General features: G+C 39.3%; 1 long non-coding RNA gene across 1 annotated transcript; it reads left to right on the forward strand.

The window, feature by feature from the left end:
• Positions 1-12,436: 12,436 nt before the first annotated feature.
• LOC104573378 (uncharacterized) lies at positions 12,437-21,009 on the forward strand. Its single transcript, XR_015914103.1, has 3 exons — positions 12,437-12,581; positions 16,265-16,420; positions 20,885-21,009. It is a non-coding gene; the product is annotated as an uncharacterized LOC104573378 (long non-coding RNA).
• Positions 21,010-22,850: the final 1,841 nt, after the last annotated feature.

The raw sequence follows: 22,850 nt of genomic DNA on the forward strand, positions 1-22,850 counted from the left end.
ATGCTTTCCAGTGCTATTCTTGGCTATGAAGAAACACATACACAAAACCCTTTATTTATTTTATTTTATTTTTTTTAAGAAAAAGACCTTTTATATACATCACTTGGCAGTGTAAAGAAAATTGTCTTCAAAAAACCCACTTCTTCTGTTTTTTGACTTTAAAGCTATTACATAATATTCTCATATTATGACTGTGGGACTCCGAGTACCAGGTCTTTTTTGGGAAAAAATACTGAAAAGATGTTCAGAAGCTGGGCATCTGTATACGTCAGAAAAATGGTAGAGGAAAGGAGGAGGATTATTTTGCTTTCAACAGTAGCAAAGCTTTACTGGTAGTAGATAGATTTTCAGCTAATGGTTTTAAGGTAGTTGCTAAGAATTCCAGATAGCATAATAATTATCATAGTAATGTTTGTTTTTAAAATGTTTCACATTTCTTAATATTAATTTTTGCAAACTCCAGATCCTCCTTCAACAAATTTTACTCTGATGTTCACCATGTGTTGTCTAGACCTCATTGTGTTAGGGATGCACAAGTGTTTTATGCTTACGCTTTTATGTCTGTTTTGCTAAATAGGAACATTTGACAAAATGAGTCCATATGAGGAAAAAAAAAAGTTGTTGTTCTCTATTGTTGCTTGTTTTTTTTTTTTCTACCTTTATAATCTTCTTAAAAATGGATTTCCATTTGGGGGAAACATGTCTGTTGCTGAAAAAAAACTACTAGGGGAAAACTTTTTGCTGTATTAAAAATGAAAAGGTAGTGGCTTGTCCTAATATAGGGAGTGCAGACTATTACAGTATTACAGTCTTCTAACAACTGTGCCGTAAAGGCAATTTAATGCATCTAGCTCAATAAATATGGCAGATTTTTCCCTTTAGGTAGAAGATCTCTTCTTTCTGCAGCATATGTGGACAGCTCAAAATGGGAAAACAGGAAGGAAAAAAAAAAAAAAAAAAAAAAAAAAGAGCATAGCCTGGGTGAGAATTTCTTTCTTCTTTGTGGGGAATCACAAAGAAGCAGACAACAACCTAAAGGCCCCGCGGCCTCTTAGTCCAGGGTTTTTCCAACAACCTTCCCAGGTGATCCTTGTTAACATCTAATGGTTGGCCTCAGAAAATCCTTTATCCATCAAGTAATCAGCATTATTATTTTCATTCCTGGCCAACCTTTCTTCCTATTCCTACACATTTTTTAACTCCATTTGATTAATTAATTGCAAACCTAAAATCATTTTACACTAGCTCATGATCCATGAATGCATCAAGGAGTGCATTGGAGTAAAACACTCCTGAGATTCTGTGTCAAAATCTGCATCATGTTAAAAATCTGTCTTTTGTGTTCAAATCTATATGCAGAAACAAGTCAGAATTTGCCCAGCTAATTAATGTTTGTTTTCTACAAGTTGATTTTTTTTTGTCACAAAGTCTGAAACTTTAATGATTGTCATATTTTGGGGTTTGAAAATTGGAAAACTATTCCCTGTTAAAATTTTAAAAGGTTTAATTTATAATTGTAATGCAGCATAAAAAAGCACCTATTACATAAGTATTATACGTCATTACTGTTTGAGAAGGGTATTTTAAAAGAACATTTTCTTCATAGTTGTGCAGGAGGAAATTTTGAAATTTTATATTCTTTATGAGAAAAATATTTCAGATAAGTTTTACTTTAAACTATGGTACTGAAATCCCTCTTGGGAATTTCATAAGTAAACTCCTCTTTGACTAGACTACATGTCAAATGACACTCTGCCATCTTTGTGGTGAATATATTGCATGGAAAGCATTGTGGCAAAGTTTTTCTAGGCTAAAGATATAAATATGTTATTTGGTACCATGAGTGAAACTGTCTTAGTTAATCTCTTAATACATAGGCTTTATCTCCCATTTTTCATTCCTGAGTTTTCTATACCCTTGAATGATATTTGTTAATTATAACACAGATTATGGGGCTGCAAAAAGAATTAACAAGTGGAATTCAAGGGCTTTTGTCAGGCAGGAAGACAGACAATGATCAGAATTTTGTCTTTAGCATTATATGCATCGATTTATTTCTGTTACTTGCCCATATGCTGATAGATTGGTACTGTCAACATGCTTTACTCTATGAGCCAGAACCAGCTTATAACTGTAGCCTGGATCCTTCAGAGATTGTTCTACATTGTAATGCTTTACGGTCAATGGGATTGCTCACCTCTGTGAAAGCCTTTTTTGGGCAGGACTCACAGACATTAATGACCTGGGATGTATTTGAATCAATCACCTCCAGATGAAAAATGATTCCTATTTTAACTAACTTCCTAGGGAACAGAAATCCATTGTAGAGAAAAAGTGTGTTGTGCAAGCACTTGTACAGTCAATTCCTGGCTTCCCCCAGGCTTGCCAAGACCTTTTGTGACTCTTTGGCTCGCAAAGTTTTAGCTGCTGCTCTGCTAAAGACCTTGGTCCAAAGCAGATGCCTGCCGCATGCTCTCTGAAGAACTACTTTGCATTTTCATTTTGTGTTCACAGAAAACAAGTTAACACAGTGTCAGCTGCATTAGCATTTTCAAAGACAAGACAGCACCACGGACATCTGCTCTGTAGCTGTCAGTTGTATGTTTGCACATACAATCCTGCGGATAGTAACCGGTGACTGTGGCTAGAGTGAATTCCTTCTGTTCAGGGGATCCCCTTTTCTTTGGGTATTTCAAACACTGTTTCAGAAATGTTATGAGAATATATCTGCAGAAAAAAAAATGTTTTGATTTAGATTCCATTCCATTTCTCTGCTACAATGCTGTGGTGCAGTCCTGGACTCATTTACCATGTCCATATAAGACACTGTTTATTCTTCTCTATAAGAATAAGTGCATGTGATTGCAGTCTCAGTTTAGCATGAGTGGCTTAGGAAACCTCAGTGCTGAAAAGGGTGTGGGAAAGAACAAGATCATGTTTTGTGTACAGAAGCATACTTGCTCAGAAAAGAAAGGGGTGAAAATGCCATAATTTGCTATTTGTAAACTGCTGATTGGTAGGAAGATAGCTGTCTAGTAGTAATTTGGATTCCACTTATGAAAAAATAGATATTAAGGAAACAGGAGGCATGGCTGGATTAGATTCTCCAATGTTGCAGTCGGCTTGCTGCTAACAAGTAAAATGAAGTGACAATAAGTGTCTTAATAACAAGCAGGGAGATGATCAAAATCCAAGGTGATGGCAAGAAACAGGTGAAAATAGCAAACATCTTTTTGGTTAGAAAAGCTTGTACCAGCAGTGTCTCCTCGGCTGTCTGGGAGGAACACCAGGTGGCAGTGCTGCCTTTGCAGACTTGAGGAATTTCCAGTCACGCATTCTTCCATACAAAGCTGTAGGTCCTTCCAGAAGCTACTAGGGATATGGGTATTGTGAGAAATACGGGACATAAATTTGTAAGGCAGAATAAGCTTTCCTTTACATTTTTCTTGTGCCTATGAAATAAATTAAGGCTTTTATGAAAGCTAAATGTTTTCTAAAAAGAAAAAAAACATAAAATCCTAGATGCTGCTCTAAAGACTGATAAGTCACACTCCAAAGTGAAGTGACCTCTGCTCAGACTTAAAGTTTGTTAATTTGTTTACATCCATGAGGTCCTGCAAGATGCAAAAAATATTTTTTTTCTGGAGGAATTGAAGTTTTGTGAAAGTTAATTTTGTATGCAACACATATCTATTAGAATGTACATAAGATTTTACTTTGGCCATAACAGCGCTTGTTTTCTACACTAATATTAGCAATCAAGTTTTACTTCTAACAGTGCTAAAAGACTCAAGCATTTGCCCTCTTGCATTCTAGTATTTCTATCAGGATGTTTTTAGTTGAGAGAAAGCAATAATATGGATTATTGAACAGCTATTTACAGAATAAGCTTGGTTCACAGAAGGTAGCTGAATTATTTCAAATCGTGAATCTGAGAAAAGCAATCTGTTCTTTGAAGAAAGCAACCTGGGAAAGGATTACCCATTGCAAATTATTCATATTTAGAAACTCCCAGCAGAAACTGCAGTTTGTGTGTCAACAAACCTAAATTTCCAATTATCTTGATTTGTCTTTTATTCTTTAAGGCTTAAGCAGCTTTCATTTTTATTGTGATTCTTATGCCAGAGCTGATGGATAAGTGCATGTTACTTTTCATGCTACAGTTTTGATGGAGAGTTCCAGCTTTTCAGACAGCACAAAAGGTCAATCATTAAAATTCTGTGCAAGTGCTCCTGGAGGAGGTCCTAGCAGTCTTGGGATCCTATATTCTTGACATTGTATTCATTTGGTTTATATTTTACTTCAGTCTGTCATGGTTTTCTGAGGTGGGCTCTTCAACTTCATGAGCACCTAGACAAAAGAAATCCTAGGTTCAGGGCCTGAGTGTGGCCCGTGTGGTCTGAAGTATCTGCTTCTGGTTCCCAAAGGGAGATGCATGGCAACTTGGTGAATTTGGACAAATGGTTCTGTACTAGGTAGATGTGATCTCAATCTATGCAGTTGTTCATCTCAGAGTGATGTTGCCATGTTATTAAAAAAGCAGATTTCTGTGTGAATACTTAATTTTTTTTTTCAGCTGAGTGAGAAGAAGCTAACTTCTGGCTTAGTAAGTTTATGCAAATATCTAGTCTTTCTTTCATTCCTGTCGACTTGGTTGCAACACTTATTCTCTCTAACTAATAGCATGACTGGTTGTGTTTCATGTGGAGTGGAACCATGCTCATCATGAGCGGAGGAGAGAAGGGCAATATAGAGTCCTTCTTATAAGGATATTCCCACTGAAAATCCTTTATCACTAAAAGAGCTGTCTGCTCTGTGTTACAGTGATTATGCAGTACAGAATGGCCTTGGTGGCCACCTCATCTCAGTATCTTGCTTTGTTTTCATCAGAGCTGATACTTCCTTGGTTTCCTTGCCCCATATTTCATTTCCCTTTCATGATCATGGGATGTTGTCTGCCTTCCCTCAGCCAGAGAGAACTTGTGCATGTCAGGAATGTTTTCTTTTGTGTTTTGAAAAGCACCCCAAATGCCTCAGGAAGATTCCATATAAATACAAAATACTGGTATGCAGTGGACAGCAACATTTACCTAGGATTTTAACACTTAACTGCAAACCCAAGACTCCAGCATTTTAGTACAGCAACAATCTTTGCATGAGTGTTGTAATTTGAGAAAGTACCTCTAAGATCACAGTAGCACTGAATGTCATTTTTACTGTTAAAGCTGTATGCATCTCTTAGTATTCACCAGTGGTACTGGATCGTTTTTAAAATGATGGATAGTGATGCTACTTTTAAAATGATGGATGGTGATATCGCTTGTTCTGTGGACAGCGCGTTCGCAGCCCGCAGCCCTCGGAGACACTGCCTCCTGATTGCGTCCGTGCCGGTTTTGCCGGAGCGCAAGAGATGCTCGGTCGTGATGGGCTGCTGCAAATTGCGCCCACCTCGTGTTTCACTGAGGTGACCTTTGTGGAAAATGAATTGCAAAGCTCACCAGCCCAGCAGTTCTAGCATGACCAATGGGGCTCATCTGGAGGTGTAAAAGGAGGCCATTCCTGCATCAAAAGCAGCTGGAGTCTCCATAAGCAAAGGGCAAAGGGAGGTGCTAGGGATGCAGGGAGAATACTTAGGGTCCCTACTGCTGGAAGGTGCAGGGCTTGATGGATGGCTCTAAATATTACAGCTGGAGTGCCATGAGCATGCGTCTCTGCAGCAAGGCACGCAGCTGACACTAAGCTTACAGCCAACAGCTTATTCTTCCTGGGCATCATTGTCTTCCAGGAAGAATGCAAAAATAAAACTCCAAATTGTATTCATTAAATTCAACGTTTGGCTACCTGTTTAACGGTCAAAAACTTCCTGCGTGGTAAAATTGCTATTCTTATCTGACTGCTGGAACATAAAACAATAAAGTTAATAAGGTACTAGGCCAGTGCCCAATTTGATTAACTGGATTTCTTTGGATTGCTGTTTGTGTCTGCGGGGTTTATCAGAACAGTACTGCTTGTTTCTATGTTTTATTGTTTTACCATAAAATGAAGGAGAAAACCACCCCAAAAGCACTATCTAGCAAATGCTAAGCTTGAAAGGAAGTGTGAATTTTCAAGATAACTACTCTTTTTTTTAGCTGTAGTATAAAATCATCATGTTGAAAGATCCCTCCAATATTTTCTGTTCAAATATTTGACAAATAATAAAACAGTAACTGATAGTATTGTTTTTATACAATTTCTGAATGAAAACTACAGAAGATGTTATTAGGGAACCCCACATTAAACTTCATGGATATAGTGTCTATTCTAAGTTATATGATAGCTCAATAGATTTTCCTATAATCTCAGCTGATTAAACATTCTTTTTTTTTTTTTTTTTTCCCTTCTGTTTCCTGCAGCTGAATTGGCCACCTTAATGGACAGGACCTATGAGAGAAAGCTGCCTGTCAGCTCTTTGACAATAGCCCGGGTAAGGAATAAATTCCAGTCATAAAGTGATAGGAATAGGATATGACAATAGAATGCTTATGAAAGAGAGCTCAGAGGGGATAAATGATATCACCTCTGCTGGGCATAGTAAATGTCTTGTTATACTGTTAAATTGCTGTGTAAAACTGCTTTATAGTTACTTTGTGCTCATTAGTTAGTAACTGGGCTGTAGGCTCTTCAAAAAGGAAATAGATTATTTTTCTGTTCGGGGTGTTCAGCAAAGTGGAGCCTCACTGTGTTACTAGGCTATGTATTTTCATAATATATGTTCCCTGCTCTCTTATGGTTTCTGTCTTTGTCAGTAAGAGCTTTAACACCCCGTGCCCTCAGGCACTTCATAGGAACCCAGCCTGCTAAGGGAATGCAGTGAATTAGCACACTGCCTGTCTGTGCGCATCTTCCGGTGCTTCCAGGCTCCTTTGGGAATAAGGCAGAGGTGATTACATTTTGCTTCTGCAGTTTTCTCTCCTCACCTCAGCAGACTTTGCAGGACAAATGCTGACATTGGTTATTCTTAACTGGAATTAGTAACCAGAGCCATCCTTTGGATAGTTTAATCTGGGAAGTGAAGGCAGAGATGCAATATGTGCTTTGAAATTCTCTATGTAATTTTTGTTGTTGTTGTTTTACTGAGAAAGCAAAATAAACATGACATTTTTAAAATCAAATTTAAATTATCCCCAAAAGCTGAGTCGCCACCCTTGCCACCAGTGGCAATTACAGTACTTGGTACCAGTAACTGCAGAATTGTAGAACGTTTTTTACCGTCACCAAACATTGTCGATCGTTTCTTCTGAGATACTGTCCACAAGGGAAATGGATTTTCCTCTCCCCTTTTGTTCTTTAATCAGTTTTATTCCTTTTCTTCCTCATAGTCCTGCATTGGGCTAATGCTGTTTTCTTGAAAGGTAGCATTTCCAGACACTCAAATAGCCCAATACCAGACACTTCCCAATACCTGTAGCTCACAGATAAGATTCTCATTTTCTAAAATACCAATAAAGCTCCCAGGCATGCTATTGCCATGCTCAAAGATGAGATCTACACATAGACAGTGTGTGAGGAGAATGAAGAATCTGGAGAGCAAATCATCTGGAACGACTGTTTTTTATCTTCCTCTTAGGATAAAGAGAAACACTGATCTTGAGATCCTGCTGTTTATATATTCCAAGCTAAAGGCATTTTATGGGGGGGGGGGGGCTGTTAAGTGTTGCAGCAGCTTTATGCTCATGTCAGTTAAATCGACAGGAAAACAGGATTCATTGTTAACATAAGACAAAGTCTGGTTGAAATTTTTGCTTTGATTTAAACATTTGGTAGCACTGAAAATTTAATAACATTGCCTGGTGTAGATGAGGATTTAAAGGGAGGAAAGTTGTACTTGAAGCCCTGTGGAGGCTATATTCTTTTTATATATATACTGTTATTTATTTGTGCTCTGAGAGATTCTAGGTAAGACTGAGACTAGTGAAATACAAGATGCAAGATAGTATTGCCCCTGTGTACTTCAGAATAGGCAAGACAGATAAATGGTACTGGATTATATGGACATAATTCTCAGATGGTTTCCATATTTGTAAGATATGGACCTTTTCCAGATCATTTTTAAAAGATTTTACTTTTAGCAATGCTAGAGAAACCTGACTAGTAGTAAACAAAGATTTGAAGACCTCCATTACTATCCAAGCACTTAAATATGCAATACAAATGTACTCCATTTATTCAAGTGGCATTTTATTCTAATATCCTTTGTGAATGCTCCTGCTGAAGCCTATACTTTTTGTTTTTCAATCAGTTTGTTGACAACATTTTTTCACAAGAGGAAGTGGATCGAGCTGAATATTACCTTTACAAGTGTCTTTCCTCCAGATGTGAACTTTGAGACATACAAGTAAATACTATGAAGCCTTGACATTTTAAGGCTCCAACTCTTTCCATTACACTGGCTTAGATTTCTGTGTTTCAAAACAGGTGCATCTGCTTGTCTTGTAACTCAGTGCCAAGGGTCTTTTGAAAACTGCTTTTGTTTGAGCTGTTCTCTTTCCTGACCTCTGGCATTGACAGCAGTGAAGCCTGCTAGTGTGAGCCACTGAACAGCTCATACAGCTGCCATAGATGACTTAAATTAGGGATGCTGAAATCATAAGGAATTTTGTCTAGTTACAATTTTTCCTTCTGTTGCTTTTTTTCCCCCTAAGTCACAATATAACTAAATTGGCACTGCATGTGTTTGCGTGTGTAAGTGTAGTACTCAGAGAAGCTTCTAAGTTTGTTTCCTCAGAATGAGCGGACCTGGGTTGCTGTGGTAATGATCAAGTCAGCAAGATTTAAGAAAGTGTAGTTGTTTATCCACAAAGAACTGTATGTGTTCCAGATAAGCTGTGTAGTCCCCCTTATGCAAGGGTTTGGGGTTTTTTTTTGCAACTCTTTTTATGATTATTGAAGTATGTTTGGTACCTTTTCTGCTAGCATCAAGTTGAGTGCTTGCTTGTGTCAGGTCAAAACATTTCAATATTGACTCTGAGAACCTTGTAACACTCAGTACCAGTATGTTCTGTGTTTGATTAAGGAAGGAGACCTGCTCACTGACACTGAACACCTTCCCCATCCCCATTCCTTTTTTCCAAGGTTGCAAGATCAGTAACCAGTGTCCTGCTGCAGACAGGACACTGCAGCCCTTATGGCTTTAGGGTCCAGCAGACTGCTACCATGTATTTTAATTTTTAGAGCTAAACCTTGGGACTGGGACATTCAACCAACAGCAGTTGTAATAAAAAAAGATTGTGCACAGCCCTGGTTATAGAGACCTTCCACTTTTTTACTACTCTGAACACTGCATAAACTCAGACTGGTCTTGGCTCTCCCCAGGAAGTTTTCTCTTGCCATTTGTATCTTTCTTTTCACTATGTTTTTAGCAATGGTATTTGTTTAGTCACTTCCATTTACTGAGAAGAGACTTCAGATTCTTGAAATCAATGTTTCTGTGGCCTTGAGAAATGTACTGTTCTATTCCACTGCCAAGCAAAATCCACACCACTCCCGTGGTTTTAGTCTACTTACTCATTGGGTCCCTTCTCAGCCATCAGAGCTGCTACTTCGTTCTATGCGGAGGGACAGTTGTACTCTTAATACCAGGCCATTGCTAAGTGGACACGCAGGGGTCTTGGCCAGTTGCATATATTACTTTTATGGTGCAGGTTTTGGTACAGAGCAGCCCCTGGCAGCATATTCTTCTGTCAGTATTTTCCTATTCCAGTGAAAAATAGTGTAGCTTGCATTTAATCACCACATACTCAAAAAAGTGCTTCCAGGAGAGAAGCCATGTAGTTTTGTTTTCAACAGATTTAGCGTGAAGCAATTGGTAAGACTTACAGCGCAGAGGCAGAGTTTGACCACTGTAAATTCAATGTAAATCTTTATCCCACAGGAATCACACTGATTGACTTCAATGCAGACTTTCAGCTGCTCACAGTTTATTGTCTTCCAAAAGGAATTATTCCTCAGCATATAAGTATACTGTTCCTCAGCATACATGTTCCTCAGTGTAGACTGATACTGTAGCTCTGAACACTCGACATGTTTAATGAATCTTTGTTATTAAAAAGTCCAACAGAAGCCGCATGTGCTATCTTTGATTGCTGCCAATTCTTGTTTGTCAAGCAAAACTTACTTGGTTTACATTTTTTGCAGTGGGAAGAGGAAAGAAATCTTGGCACGTCACTGGTGCTCGCTGGTCTAAAGCAAACAAGCACCGTGGGGTTTAGCTCCCAGCTGTATGGCTATGCCTTCCTTGGTAAGCTTTACCTCCCTCACAGTCATCTTTTCACATTACTGTCCTTGCTGGCTGAATTAATTGGTATCTTTGCTGTATTAAAATGTAATCAAGAAAAGACTAAGGGGAAAAAAAAAGGCAGAAATAGTAGAAGGAACAATTTCAGAGTTACTGAATCTGAAATCTATACTGAAACTGAATCTATTTTGTAAGGCTGGGATGTTAGTACCGATTTGAATGCTATGCCCTTTATCACACTGTTCCACAAGCTCATTCAGGGCTCCCCGCAAGTTTGGATTGGCTGTTGAATGGAGGGAGACATTCTTACAGAACCGTAGAGTTTGTTTGTGGACTAACCGTGTTTTCTGAAAACAAAAATATGGAATCCCATAAGACAGTTTTAAGATTATGGACAATAGGCTCTCTCTTTCTGTTTGTTTTTGTTCTGTTTGCTTGCGGTCTTGTTGTTGTTGTTGTTGTTTTTGTTTGTTTAGTTACAACTTGTGAGCTTCTAAAAGTAATCCTAAAACCCCAAACGTTCAGAGACCACAGCTTGAAAAACACTATTTTTTAGAATGTTTACCGCTCATTGCAACACAAGCGTTTCCATTGTTAACAGCAGTACCTTTATTTTGTAACTATTGTAGAGCCCCAATTGCTAATGATAAGCCATATTAAAGAACAATTAGATGATAATATGTCCAGAATTGAGGAGGGAAGAAACTGGGAGAAGGGGTTGGTAATTCTTAAACTTAGATAACTTTTTTTTAACCTTTAGAGGAGTACGGTGCTGAGACGTTTTTGTCCTTCCCTGCAAGTATTTATTTGAAAATAATTAATTCAGAATTAATCATTATGCAATTGTTTCATTGTTGCATTATATTTTATTCTAGATGTTTCTGATGGTTATAAAAAGTGGTCATGTTCTTAAAACATAGCTTCAAAATACAATGTGTAGTGGCAGAATAAGGATGCTGATTCTAATTTATCATGACTGTAACACAAAACCACATAGTCAAGAAGGAAGATAAATATGAAAGCTAAATTGAAAGTGGATTTTTCATACGGCTGTTGTTTGTCATCCTGTGGAGATACTGATACAGATAGAGGAGCTTTGCTCCCCACTTGGCATTCAATTTGGAATGTTTTTATGTCATATAGATTGGTTGAGTAGTGGCTGATTTCAGCAATGCACTTCACTGTTGTCTGAGAGCAGTATTACTTGTCCCATGACATTGACATTCAGTAGATCAAAAGCTATTTACTGTTATGTCACGCATTTCACAGTCTTGCCAACGCTAATGGAGCTGACCTCTGTAAGAGTGAAAGATGTCTACAGACACAGTGTAGAGTAAGCACCTTAGCTCTTTTATTTTAGCTAAAGCCCCTAATCTGTGTCTGCGCACTTACTACCCTGCTTTACCTGAACTCTTCTCTTTCGTATAAAGAAGAACAAGGTGTGTTTTCATGGTTTTGCATTATTACAGCCAGAGTACAAATCAGATTGAGAACTCAGATCCGTGACTTAGTTAAGCTACACTGGAGTCGTGTTGTTACACCCACAGTGACAAAATCAAGAGCTCACAGTGACGGTTATTATAGAACAGTACTTACCAACTGGCATGTGACGTGCATTTCTTCTGTGTGTAGAACAAGTGTTTCATGTTCTTTAGCATCTTCCTGTAGATAATCCACATTGTCAATGGTGCTGCGTATCTCAGTTCTTGTGAAAGTCGGTGAAAACCTTGTTGCACAGCATCCTAAATTCAAACCAAAGTTTCAGTCAGACCTCCAATATTTCCTCCCAGGAAACTCCAGCTAGAAATAAGAATACTGATCTGTACAAATAGCCAGAGCATCTGCTGTAAGTCTCATACAGTCTTGCCAACCTGGCCACATTTCTTTTCCTTTTGAACAAAGACAGAAAAAAATATGTAATAGTCCTGAAGATGGGTTAAAAAAAAAGGCACTTACACAAAGATTTAATATCTGTCTTTATATCTCCATCTGTAAGCTATATTGTTTAATACTTCCCTGGGTAATAGCAGTTCTGTAGAAAAGTTGTTTTTAACCACAGATGTCAAGAAACTCGCTATCATTTTTTTAAAAAGCAGTGCCAACCTTTCCTTAAGACTCAAGAAGTGTTGAAATACTAACATCAAAGTATTGCTTCTTCACGGGGAAAATCGAGCTGAATAAAGGGCTAAGAGCTGTATACAAACTAATGCCACTGATGTGGACACCTGGATACTTGAGTAGAGCCTTGCAAGTGATGGAGAATGTAGCTTCCTTACCAGGGGACAGCAAAATCTGCAAAGAAACTGTATTAGGACAGTAAGAAACTTAACAGAAAGAATTTCTTATAAGCCTAACTGCAGTGAGACCCATTAATTCCCTGCCCTGCTAATTATAAGATACCAAGCCTTTCCAGAGCCAGCAATTTTTCAAAGGTCTTGGGAGGGTGGGGGAAGAAATAACATTTATAACAGAACCATTGCCTCAGTTCTCAAGGCAGCAGTGATATTTACTAGCAGTTCCTTGGGCATGAGCACCCGCTGTTGCCACAAGCTATTATAGCATGTTCTTGAGCCTCCTTACCTAGGCACTGACTCTGTGTCTAGGCAAGAAAATGTCTAGAATAAGCTGAGCTCAGTATAGCAGAGGTTGGGGAGACTCTTTCGTTGCCCAAGCTTTGGGGCTTGCTCAGAGACACAGCAGTGAGGGTGAAATGGTACACTCTCTGTCTTGCCTGGCTACATGCCTGCAGCATGTGCCCTTGAGGTGGTGCCCTGTCTTGACTGATGATAGTCCAAAGGTGCTGCAGGGTGGTTTCTAGAAGGGCTCTGGTGCTGTCAGATGGGGAGCATGGATGAACTAAGGCTGTTTGCAAGGTCATTACTGACTAAGGGACTTGATGCTTAGGAGTACTCTAGGCTTCAGGCTGTGCCTGGAACCAGCCAGCATAGACAGAGTAACTTAGCAAAGCACCATCGCATGGGTTGGCCCACAGAAACAGCACTGATGCTCTTCTTCCCTTCTTGGTACATTTTACTGGAGGGCTGTCTGCTAATGGGGGTCTTTCCTTTGCCAGTACCACTACTAGGCATAGATTCTTTGCATTTCCCAGGGCTGAAGGGATGAGGAAGAGGACACTCATGTCCTCTCCCTGCTATCCAGGAGCTAGGGCACTGCTCAGAAGGCTCTCCTGGCATTCCCTCCTCCGAAGCAGCTCTGTGCAATACTGGAGAAGGCAAGGAAGGAAGCAGTGCTCTACCCGCCATAGGGAATAGCTCAAAGAGCTCAATCTCTCTTTCTAATAAGTACTTAACTGTTGTCTGACGTATGACACAACTCTGGGGAACACAGCTGAGCACCCCAAGGACCATAGACAGAGAGCTCACCAACCACTATTTGTGAACTATTTGTATGGGTGTTTAACAGAAAGAAAGCCAGAAGACTTCTCAGTTAGCTATTTTGGAGGACTTGACATTTGAGCATTACTTCTGCTTACAAACCCTAGACAACCTTCTGGATTGCAGACAAACATCCTAGTGCTGAAACTAGTTTGGGTCTTTCTGTGGTGAATCAGATCTAATCTAGTTTCTTCCTTCTGTGTCTGTACTGATGCAGTGAAATAGTGATCTACAGTAAAACCTACCAAAGCTTTCTTGGCAGACACACTTCTTATCTGTTCAGTAAGCTGTAGGGTTTTAATCTTATCTGTCATTCAAGAAATTATGAAATAAGGTTGTTACTGATTACTCATTGCTGCAAGTGTCACCATACAAAACTAGTATTAGTGTCCAAAAGGTAATAACTGTTACAACCACCTGAAACTGTTACAACTTCCCCGAAAAGATTTTTGGCCTGGTTTAGATTTTAGGTAGCAACGTTAAAACAACAGTGCAAGTCATGAAAGCTTCACCAGGACCAGAGATCTTGACATTAACAAAAAGGATTTTACTCCAAAGCATTTTTGTGACTCCAGTACAAAAAAAAATAAAAAGTAAAATATGTTAGCCCATATCCTTCTTTAGTATAAAGTAATTGCAGTATATTGATTTGCATCATCTGGTCTTTTCTACCTAAATGCTCATTAAGAGCTTACTATTAAAAAATCTGTACAGATATTTTTAATGATTACCTCAAACTAAAATACAATATTCCCAAGGGTGAAGGAATAATAGCACTGACCAGGTCAATACTGGGGGTCATTCAGTTGCCACTGAGGTTGCTAGCAGATAGGATAGAAACAATCTTAGGTGTCATAAACCTCCTTTTCCTGTAGTATTCTGGGCCTCTGTGGGTGAAGCTAAATAGACCACTCTGCAGTTCTTGTAAATCCATGTCATGGCCTTGATACACAGAAACCACTATGACCATGCATGCCTGCACAACAGCAGTCTCATTTGAAAAAACACACTATCCTGCTTTGCACACTTATTCTTTTTCAAAATGTGGCTTTATCTTCTGGTTGAAGAAACTGCATTATCTAAAAGAGAAGTTTCGGATAAACTTTCATAATCGTGCAGTTTTGGTGTCTGCATTTTCAAGTGATTTGGCACCTGTGGAGAGCCACCTTGCTTCCCTTCAGACTTTGAGCAGTCATGTACCTTTGGCTAGCTGTTTCTCTTCCCTGTGCTATTACTATCATAACAATGCAATGGAAGCTTTTTTATAGTGTTGTGCTATATTGTTTTAAACTGCAAACAGGTAAGTTAAGTCATACATTTGAGGGGAGGGGGGATTCTCTGAGAAACTCTCCAAATAAGACACTATGTATTTGCAAGCACACATTTAGGGCTTCGTTGCTTTTTTCATCCCATTTCACTATTAATAGCTTATTTTATATATCTGTATATGTATCCTCATTATAAATATATATAGATAGATATTTTATGGTATCATTAACAGTGGTATGATATACATTCCAGTGTAAAAAAAAATCTGTTATATCAAATCAGCCTTTTTATTCTTTTAAGCATTATATATTTATGCTAGGAAAATGAAACCACAGGTATCAAGATTCCTTTTTTTCCTCGCCCCCCCGCCCCCCCCCCCCTTCTCAGAAAGTGTCATAAGTTCAAAGGTTACAGTTATTTCATCCTACTGATAAACATGCAGAATTAGGATTCACGGAAGGATAATAGCTCTTCACATTAGTAAAGGCTGACCTTTAAAATGCAGGTAGAATGCATTCACTAATTTCAGTTATAAAAATCATGTTATTTCCAAAACTGCAGCAATATCCATATAGCAATTCCATCTTCTGTATCAATAATACATACGGAAATAATATACCAAGTATCTTAATGACACTAATGCATTATTTTGGTACAATTGCAATTAGATAGGAGAGGGTGGTTCTCTTAGTATCTTAACATGGGAGTAACATGAAGAGAAAAAGGATGTTGGAGGTTTAAAAAAATAAATAAATAAAAGCCTATACCAAGATGATGCATGCCTACGTTCCCCATTATCCAATGGACAGAAATTAATTTTATTATTGCTAAAAACATGCTTTCTCCTGCTTATTTTCACTGAAGAGGAACTGTGATGACCTATTGCAGATTTTATTGATTATATTGTTTTGAATTTATAAAATATAAAAAATAAAAGTAATATATCTGTAACTATATCAAGCTAGTGCTGTTATCAATGTAACTACCATTCAGAGTTGGCATTTATGGCCAGATATCAGGCCAAGAGGGATTGTTTGTCTAATGCCTGACACATGCAAATACCAGTCGCCTCCGAGTTGCAGAGTGTTTTACTGTTGACAGGAGATGGGGGGGCTGGTCTGACCCACGTACAGTATACAACACATTTCCTCCAATAGCAAGCTTATTTCCTTATTTCCTTTTAGAATTTGGTTTTCTTTTTATCGTATAAAGCAGTAACCTCAAAATACACGTTAACTTGTGAGCTGTTTGTAAATGTGACAGCATTATTATTCAGATTGTATTTCCAAACTTTGTGCTAACGATGACAAACACAATCGTTCAGATTGATATTGTGGAGACCATCTTGCAGTCTGCCCTTGAAGCAAAACCTGATCCAGAACCAACAGAAGAAGCTGAGAAGGCAGAGCAGAAGCCACAGTGGGAAGAATCAGAAGAAACTGTGCAGTCTAAAATACCCGATTACTACAACCGATTCAAGGTAGATTTTCTTTCATTTAACTATTACTAAGCTGTAGTAGATCTCCATAGTATGTATCAGTAAATAAATATACTCTCTTAACATGCTAGTAGACTAATAACCCCTTCAGTGCATCCGGAGCACTACCTGACATTTTTGAAACTGATGTCACATTACATTTTTACTGCCTTGAACAGGAAGCAGCCTTCAAAGAAATAAATGCTCAAGGCCACTCGTCTTTTGTCTGCCTGCTGGGATTTTATCTTCACTTTTCATACATCAAACTGATAAATCCAAATCCTCTTTGCTAAAGTGGTATGTCATTACAGATTCATTATCTGACCTTGCATAGGCTTTTGCTCATTAAAATAAATTGTACTGGGAATGAGATGAATTTATTGTCCATTTATGTATGTTATCATTAAGATTGTTGCATCCTATGCTTTTCAGTCTGGGGAATTAGTGATAAAAGAAAGGGGTTATAGCCTTACCTAAGTCTTCACACCGCTGCTAACAATGTGGAATACAAACAGTTGGTTATTAAGGCACAGCTGTATAATGAGACCATTTTATGCGATCGTCTGCAATTTTGTGCTGTGTGAAAGTCAGATTGCCCAGGTTTAATATTAACCTGGGCTGTAGTTCTAGGAGTAGTGCTCTTTCTTCAGCATATCACATTTTGTTGTTGCTGTCACAACCCTGGACAGTTATTCTAGATACAGACGGCTCTTCTAAAGAAAATTTAGAAGCTAGAACACTAGCATCCTGTGGTTTTACCTTATAAACAGACGCATTTCCCTTCTTCAATTTTTATTTACATGAATTATTTACCACTAATCTTCAGATATTAAACTTGTTTCAGAGGCACTTAGGAGTTTTTAATTAAAGTCTCTGGGAATCAGTGGGTGATCAGCATGTGATAATTAATGCCCGGGTGAATTGCTGTCAGATGGATAAACACAACTGCCCTTTGAAGGAAGGAGTGAGGCATTTTCATGAGTCTTTCATTGTCTAGCCTACAAAGAAGATAATTCAGAGTGCTCAAAACATGTCATGATGTGAAGCAAATGGGCACATGAAAAAATCCATCGAATTACACTGTTCAGTAGCAAGTGCCTTGACAGAGGGCCAACAAACCAGAGTATCCAGCCTTGGCTCTAACACTTTGCCAGAAGAGTCTGAATGGAAGGAAGACATAACCCTAGTGTGAAGCCTAGGTATCCAGCAGTAAGTTCCATATAAGCAAGATTCTTCTCATGTAGGCAACTGAAAAACTGAGATCTCAGGTCATTTCAACTAAGTCTAGAAAACCCCTCTGACCCCTCTCTCGTCTATTATGCTATGTGCAGCCAGTCTTCTGGCTGAGTCCCAGGACACTCACACAGTAGGTGTAGTTCACAGACCTGAGATGACTGTTGCCTAGAGATCCATCAGCTCTGAGGCAGGTGGCAGTTGTGAAGCAACCTGGTAAGATGGTGGCATTCACAGCCACTTTCCCAGCACAGCCCCTCCACCCCTCATATGAAGTAACCAGCAATGAAAGCAGGACTGCTGCTGTAAAGCAGTTTGTCCAGTCTTGCATGAGCCAGCGTGTCTTTCCTCATGTACAAGCAGGAGACAGAAGCGTTTGACCAGTTCTCCTTCACAAGTTATACAACTGGTTAGGATTATTACTGATCCCTCACAGCTCAGAAAATCTTTATTTTGCTCTCTCATATAACATCCAGGTCAAAAAAAAAAGTCTATAGAGGATAAATACTATAAAATACTCTTTCTTTACCCCCTCCCTCCACCCACCCACATTCTCTGTAATGAAAATGAGAAGACGATTAGGTTTTAGTGATGATTTTTTGCAGGGCAAGTTAATTCTTTTAACCTGTCAAATATGTGCTCTTGGTGCACATGTTTGGGCACTATTACTGTTTTCATGCTTCTTGCAGTATACACGTGGCTTAGTCAATAGTCCATATGTATAGAGACCACCTTTCCACTCCATGTCTTTCTTCACAGTGTAACTCGATGGATTTTTCATGTGCCCGTTTGCTTCACATCATGACATGCCCAGCTTTTGTACACATATTTTAACTTCATGTCTACTTTCAACTAAAAGATCAGCCATTTGTAGAAGTACCTGCAAGAAAACATGTCAGCCCAACTAACAAATAAAATGTTGCATGAGAGGCAGCAAGTCCTTCTTTTGCAACAAAAGAAATAGTACTTGAGAGCATTTGGCTCTTTTTAGATAAGCTCTGGAGCTGTAATTTGAACTCTGTGTCTGACAGTGTCATTCATGTTGTAATAACCTGTCTGCAGATACCATATACTTAGGCCTGTTATTCAGTATAACATTCCTCAAGCAATTCCTTCCATCTGTGTCAGTGATCAGTGGGCAAGCATTTCATCTCGTAAGTGCTGGGTTCATCTCAAGAACTGAGCTGCACACAAATGCCAGCTCTAAAAGCAGTGCTCCTTTGCTGACCATCTGCATGCAGAGCCCTGGAGTCTGCTTACAGAAGTCCATGATTTAGCCTTTGAAATGTGCCCTTTTGGCACCCTCAGAATGTACAGCTTGCCATCTTACTAAATTAGCTTTACTGATATTTTACAGTAGAGCAAGGAGTATTGCAGGAGTTAAGTGGTGCCAGTAAGGGTCTAGGAGAGAGGTCGTGCCAGTTCCCAGCCCGTTGTATTTCTTCTGGTTCAAATTCATAGTGCTTAGGTTCAGTACACTTTTTATCCACACGTCCTCAGTAGTGGTTGTAAGGAAAGTCTGAATGATGAGACAGTTATATTTAAAGCACGTATTTAATCTAGAAGAATGAGGATAGTTATCAGGAATTACATTGCTTTCCTAGACCCAAACTGCACTGTCTTTTCATATTTCTCACTGATATCTCAGACAAAATACAGATGAATATGCCTAAATATTATGAAGTTCAGTTTTAGTCCAGTAGCTTCAAAGCCTTTTCTTTTTCTCATTGTTTTCTTTCTTTATACATGAAATCAAAAAGCTGGCATAGCCAAAAACCAAGATCTGCATGCCTGGCGCTTTAGAGCCTTCTGTAATCTCCTGTCTCTGCAGTTTGAACCTTCTTGGGCCTAGCAATGCCCAACAAAACAGTGACTGTGGTTTTGGCTGAGACAGGGGGAATCAGAGAGGTCTCAAAAGGGGCATTACAGTTTCCTGTGTGCTGTGATGCTCCCCAAGGCAAAAGCTGAGGGGATAAGTGGTTAGAGCGCTTGCAGATCATGATTCCTGGCATGGGCTGGGGTAAGAGGAACACAGCACACTACCTGTGCTTCCAGTGGCAACTGAGGTGGAAGGCTTCATGTCAGACACACCCAGAATTGCCATTTTGTTTGGAAGTGCATTATCCCTATGCCCCCTTGCCATTATTCTGCAGCGCTAAACAGGCTTTATTCAAAGCATCCATGAAAGCAGCATGGAACGTACCTTTCTTTAGACCACCTAGTTAGTTAGTTCATACACTTCTGAAAGTGCTCTGCCTGGAAAAAAAAATATATATATATATATTATTTAGGGAAACAAGCAAAAAAGTGTGTTCCTATCTGATGAATGAGCAAGGGGTAAAGACTCTGCCCATGCCATGTCATCTTCCTCCCCCAGGAAGATTCTCCCTAGCTCTCTGTGTATCTGCACTTTTAAGGTAATTAATCAGTTTGTTAGTGAGGCATCTGGCTAAAGATCCCAGAAAGTCAGAAATAGTATCACTAGATGATTCATCATCTTCAGTGAATTATTTTTTTTATGTTGCATAAAATCTAGATCTGTAAAGCTCAAGAAAAAAAAAATCACCCTTGCCTCCCTCAAGCACTTCTCCTAGCTACAGTGGACTAATCCAGCATAGAATATCCCTGAATAAATATTACTTGCTTCAGTTCTATTGTACAGTCTGTGTAGGCACAATCAAGCTTCAGATCACATTACTTGTTGGGGAAAAAAATCCCATGGAATGTGGTAGTGGCTCACTATAGCTGCAGAGGCTTGAGGGGATCTGCTTAATATTCCATTAGCAAGAGACCATTTAAAGTCATTTGCATCTATTCAAAAGGATGCTAATGCAGGCAACACAGAGCAAATCTTTGCATCACTTTTGAGTTAATGCACACGCGCACACACACAAAGAAAGGCTTTAGAGTATATTTGTTATAGGTAACGGTCAACTAAAAAAAAAAAAGGTCTTTTTCATTATGCCATGTAACTGAACTTGGAGGGGGGGGGAAGACCTCAACTAAAATGAACCTTATTTCATATTTATTGATCAATTAAGACTTGATTGTGGAACATTTGAAGAAATGAAAAAGTTATCCATTACCACTGTCAAAACACTCTGCTAAATAGTTGTCTGGCACGATAGATGAAAGCAACCACAAATTGTTATAGGGACGTATTTTTTGGCCAATTATTTTTGTGACGGACTGTCTCTTTTTCCTCTTTCCTCACCAAATCTGCTTTTATAACAGGAGCTGTACTCTAAGCTGCATTCATTTGGCAAGGTTGAATCTGAAAGCCTAACCCTGACCACCCAAATTGTCAAGGAAAAGCTGCCAGCATGTGAAGTGGAAGACATTGCAAAATATGAGCAGAAGCTAAAGGATTGGAAGCAAGAACTCCTTACAGAGAGGCGCAGAGAGAGGCACAGAGGGAGGGAGGCAGAGAGAGAGAGGCAAAGAGAGGGAGAGGGAGGCAGAGAGAGGCAGACAGGCAGAGGCAGACAGACAGAGAGACACAGACAGAGACACAGAGACAGACAGAGAGAGAGACAGAGAGAGAGACAGAGAGAGAGACAGAGAGAGAGACAGACAGACAGAGAGAAGGCTAAGCAGGAACTGGAAGCCAGAAGCAGATGCTTTAGCCAGGTTTAACATTGGAATTCAGACTAGTGTTGCACATTCTTCTGTTAATAAACTCAAGTGCTCACCATTATTAATACTTCATTTTAATCCTGCTGCAAACATGTCTTTATGTGACTACTTGCTATACACAAATTGAACTATTTCCATTTTGCCCATTTCCTGAAGTATAGTACATGTGGTTTAGAAATCACCATCCTGTATATAATATCTATTCCTTCTGTCTTCTGCCAGGCAGGGGATGGGCTGGAGACAACACAAAGAAACAAAGGCATAAAAAGCAGCTTGCCTGTGGTGAAAGGTGTTGAGGGTAGAAGAAAAAGGAAGACGGAGCAATTTTGAACACAAGTTGTTTCACCAGACACTTCTCACAGGAAAGAATAAAGATCCCTTGGTTACTCTGAACTTCAGACACTAAGAGGATTAATGTATTGTTTTTTTTTTTTTTTTTTGGGGGGGGGGGGCTCCCAGCCCATTTGGAAGAATCATGCTACTATACGTGGAGCTGGAAGCCTTACTTTAGACTATTTTTAAAGACTTTTAGCTTAGAGAGTTAGCACGTGCACAGACACTTAGCTGTGCCTCTAAAAATATCTCCCTGGAAGGAAGCTAGAAATTCACTTGCACTACTTCTTTGTTCCATTTTTTTAAGGTCAACGGGGAGACATCCACTACCACCTCTGCAAACACTAAAGAGCTTCATACTACATTGTAGTTCCCATTTATTTTCTGGGTAGTTGTACGAGACTGTTATGGGTTGTGTTTGTCTCAACATTGTTGACACACCATTTACCTGGACAATGCCCTGGCATCTTATCTCTGGGAAGACTGTAATAGCAGCTATCTACTTGGCATTGGAAGATCAGCTCCAGACCTGAACAATGACAACAATGACAGTGCCCACCAGAGCAGTTTGCATGCAAATTGGGAGGGGGGGGGGGGGGCTACACTTAGCAGGAGCTTAAACAACACCCAGAAAATCCTCAGAGTGAAATGGAGGGCCAGAACAGGTCAAAACTGTGGTTTGTGTGCTCTCTGTGATTGCCCCCACCTGCAGGGATACAGCTGGTGAGGATTGGAAGGGTTGCACAGGAGCCACACACCACCTCTCATCAGCTGCTGTTCAAACAGGAGCCTGGGCACCAAGGGAAAATTATATCTGTGTGTGTATGTGCACATATAAAGAAAATGATTTTTGTATTTTTCTACACCTGCAAAAACTGCTCTGTCTCTTGGTCCTGGTTGCTGGTGCTTATTTGCTGCCAGCTCCCTCAGAGACTCTCAAGCTTTCTGAACTCTTGCTGCTCTTTGCTGCACCATTTCAGACAGCTGCTTAGATGTTTCCGCATGTGGATGGGACTGTCAGAGTGCTTTTCCTAGAGGGCACAGACTGAGCTCTTTCTCAGTAGTAACACTTTCTCCTTTTTTTGGATCACCTCTCCCTCTAGAAATGGTCCTTCACATCCTGTTTTATTTTGTGACTGCAGCTGCGATTTGGATTAAAGCTACTGTGGTTTCTCCATTGTCAGTTTACTTCTAAATCAGGAGCATATCTTTCATCATAACAGTTTTTTGA

Source organism: Tinamus guttatus, unplaced genomic scaffold, assembly GCF_059628265.1.
Source record: "Tinamus guttatus ecotype Peru unplaced genomic scaffold, ASM5962826v1 Tinamus_guttatus_pri_ptg000898l, whole genome shotgun sequence".
Classification (NCBI taxonomy): Eukaryota; Metazoa; Chordata; class Aves; order Tinamiformes; family Tinamidae; genus Tinamus; species Tinamus guttatus.